The following is a 4,235-nucleotide window of genomic DNA, read 5'->3' on the forward strand; positions in this document are numbered from 1 at the left end:
CCTCCCGAGAAAACAGGTACTTACAAACCCGAGAAGCACTGAGTGCCCATTAGGTGACTAAGAGCAAGACATGGGTCTCGCCTCTCTGCCTTCATTTTGTGTCTGTCTCCTTTAGTGCATTTTGTCTCAGGTTCCAAGGCTCTGCAAAGGTATGTTCATCACTGAGGGTGTCCACTTAACTAGCCTATCCATCCTCCTCCCAGAAGAAGGTACAGACATGTCATTTCCCTAAACCGTCAGTCACTTTGGGTTCCAGGAACTGCAAAGTTTCCAAAGACAGACTAGCCTAAAGTTAGTCATCTGTGATAGTGAGCCTGCATCCTGGAACAAGTGCGTGCTGGCTAGCTTTATGTCTATTTGATGCAAGCTAGGGTCATTTGTGAAAGGGGACTCTCAGCTGAGAAAATGCTTCTGTAAGACTGGCCTGTAGGCAAGGCTGCAGTACATTTTCTTAATTAGTTATTGATGGGGGAGGGCCCACCTCACTATGGGTAGTGCCACCCCCAGGCTGATGGGTCCTGGATACTATAAGAAAGCAGGCAGAGCAAGTCATGGTGAGGAAGTCAGTAAGCCATACCTCTTCATGGCCTTTGCATCAGCTCCTGCCTCCAGGTTCCTGCCCCATTTGAGTTCCTGCCTGTGATGAACTACAAGGTTGTAGGTGAAAACAAACATTTTCCTCCCCAAGTTATGTTTGGTCCTGGTGCTTCATCACAGGAACAGAAAGAAACCCCACAAGAAGGGTTAGCCTTCTTATGAGGATCAGATTCTCTTCAACCAACGTAGCAACAAGAACCTCTTATGGAACTATGGGGCAGAACCAGAACTGAGACAAACGATCAACCAGATCACACCCTGACCATGACTCAGTGTGCCTTGCTTCTGCCACAACCCTTTCTCTATTCACAGATGTACCTTCGTCTACCTCCTCAGTGCTGGAATTAAAGGTGTGTGCCACCATGCCTGGCAGGAACAATTGGTACTATGATAGCCTCAATTTATCTATGAATCTGTGGGAGTAACAGAAACACAGAGGAAGCAGCTGATTTTACCAAGGACACAGAACAAGTGGATAGATAAGCATTTTGCAGTTCCAGTATTTGCTTCAGCCTGGATGTTTCGATGGCATATGTTGTCCACTTCCTCATCCTGAGCACTACACTCACCTGCAGTTTACTAGTGTCCCCCACCTTGCTTAAGGTGGGGAGAAGGTAAAAATTCTTTTTATTATATTATTATATTATTAATATATTCTATTATAATAATATATAAAATTTTATAATATATATTATATAATATATTATATATAATACAATATAATAATATATTATAATATTAATATAATATTAATATATTATATTATTTATTATATTTTTATTATTTTTCTGGATTGTGTGTGTGTGTGTGTGTGGTGTACTATGCTCCATCTTTAAAAAGAGTTTAATATACTTGTTTTGTTTTTTTTTATTTTTATTTTTTTATATAATATACTTGTTAAGCAAAAGTTTTTTATATAATATACTTGTTAAGCAAAACTTTTTACATAAGAATTTTAGATATAAATTTCACTTACATATTTCAAATAGCTCCAAATCTTATTTTATTCTTTCCAGCTTGCTATAATATGCCAAACAGGACAAGTAGGAAGTTTCAACCTCAGTTTAATTGAGTTGTAAATGCGAGAAATACATCTGCACTTTCCTTTTTGCTGTGACAAAAGCTACTTCAGGGAAGGAAAAGGGGGTTCTTTTGGATCATGGTTCGAGGGTCCAATCTGTCGTGGCTGGGAAACATGAGGCAGCTGATCACACTACCTCACTCATTAGGAATCAGACAGAGACGAGCGCTGGACCTCAGCTCACTTTGGCCTCTATTCAATCCAGGACCCCTGCTCCTGGGTTGCTACTGCCCACATCCAGCATGGGTCTTCCCACCTCACCGGAACTGCTCTGCAAATACTCTCCCTGACACTCTTAGAGGCTTATTATCTCCAAGGTGATTTCAAATCCCATCAAGTTGACAATGATGACTTACCAGCACACCACCTAACCTAAGTGCAGAAAAGGGAATTTAATCACTCTGGATTTCCTTTTATTTTATTGGAATCAGGTAGGAGGTCTTATTAAGATAAAAGAGCCTAGCTCAGGTTTTCTTACCTAAGTCACATTCGGCACACTGTAACTCTATTCACCACACAGCTCTTTTGGATGATGTCTTGACTGTCAGCTTAATTGGATTGAGAGCTGCCTGAAGATTAGTAAAATGCACTTCCGGATGTGACTCTGAGGGAGTTTCAGCAAGATTAACTAAGAGGGGTAGACCCATGAGGGAGGGTACAGATATTCTCTCTCCCACACACAATCTCCCCATTCCTCTTTCTTTCCCTCTTCCTCTCTCTTTCACCCTCTCCCTTCCTCTCCTGTCTCTCCCTGTGCCCTTCTCCCAGTCTCTCTCTCTCCCTCTGGCTCTTACTCTCACTCTCTTTTTTTTTTTTCCTTCTTGGTTGCTATGCAGTGTATTATGATGATCTGCTATGTCCTCCCCACCCAGATGGACTGTAATCTCTGAAAACAGGAACCAAATACAAGGATTTCATCACAATTTGAGAAGCCAACACAAGTTCTCCTATCATCTTGGGTGACTTCACTGTCTAAGAGGACAACCCATTCTATGAGTTAGAGCTACTGTGCACATTATGAGAATCAGACTTGGCAAAGTGGTAGGAGTATGTGTGAAGGGAGAGGTATGAAGAGAGGGTTTGCAGTTCCTAATAAGAGTTGCCATCAAGGGTGCCCCCTCCCCAGAACGATGGCATGTTTTGTTTTGTATTATTTTGCTTTGAGACAGGGCTTCACTGTGTAGTACTGGATGTCCTGGAACTCACTATGGACACCAGGCTAGCCTTGCACTCACAGAGATCTGCTTGCCTCTGATGGGATTAAAGGTGTGTAGCACCACTGGCTGTTTTTGCAGAAGACACAGGTTCAGTTCCCTATACCTACATGGTAGCTCACAACCTGTAACTCCAGGCCCAGAGAATTAAATACTCTTGTCTGGCCTTCAAATGTACAAAGCATACCTGTGGTGCACAGACATACATGCAGGCACATTCATTCCCATAAAGTTCATGATAAATTTCAAATTACAACTGGGGAAAGTGCTGTAAAAGTGGATGGTGGCTTACACTGTAATCCCAGCACTTGGGAGACTGAAGTAGTATTGTCACAACTTCAAGGGCAGCCTCGGCTACAGTGAGAAATGATCTTAAAAAGTTATCCATACAAGGCAGTTGATGGCATGGAAGACCTTGCTAGCCTCGTAAGAGCTGATTTAGTGGCATGATAAAAAATGAAATCAGGCTGGAGTGAGCTCAAGAGTGATTGACTGGACGGCAAGGGAAAGGAGGCAGACAATAGAGAAAGCTGGGGAGGTTTGTGTAGAGGAAAGTATAAGAAAGGCATGGACTACGACCCTGAGACTTTATGCCAGGATATCACTAGCAAGACAACAGATTTCAGAGAAGAAGGCATAGAAGTGCACTGTACAAAAAAACATTTAGCATGACTAAAACCGCAGGATTTGGGAGAATAAGGCAGGATTGCCCCAAGTTTAAAGCCAGCCTGGGCTACATAGAAAGTATCAGGCCAGCCATGAGTACATAGCAAGAACCTGCCTCAAAAAGCTAAAACCAAAACAAGATAAAACAGAAAGCCAGTTTGAGTTTAAAATAAGACATAGCACCCAGTAACCCAGGTATCCATGTTTAAGATAACACATTTTAAAATTCTTGCGTTCATCCAACAAATATCCACTGAGTGTTCTGTCTATTCCAGGCTATTGCAGATTGGATACATCACAAAACAGAGCAAACAGAAGGCTCTGCACATGGAGAGATGATGCTTGTAGGAGACAGATAGGTAAAGCATAGAGTATGTGAAATGATTCTGAGCACTTTGGGGGAAACCAAGAAGGAAGGAAAGTACATGGGTGAGAACATGATTGTGGGGTTTCCTATGAATTGAGTGAACAGGGAAGGACACCCCTAAAAAGTGACACCTGGCAAAGACTAGCTTCAGCCTGTACAAGACTATTCCTGGGCCTGGGGCCAGCAAGTAAGACGACACTGATTTATGGCTGCTTGGCTTAGAATAGACTTGGGTGGGGGAACATGGTTACAAGCAAGTAGGAATCTACTAGCGTAACCAGAAAAGGATTGATGGTGGCTGAAGCCCACA

Source organism: Mus caroli, unplaced genomic scaffold (genome assembly GCF_900094665.2).
Source record: "Mus caroli unplaced genomic scaffold, CAROLI_EIJ_v1.1 scaffold_5470_1, whole genome shotgun sequence".
Classification (NCBI taxonomy): domain Eukaryota; kingdom Metazoa; phylum Chordata; class Mammalia; order Rodentia; family Muridae; genus Mus; species Mus caroli.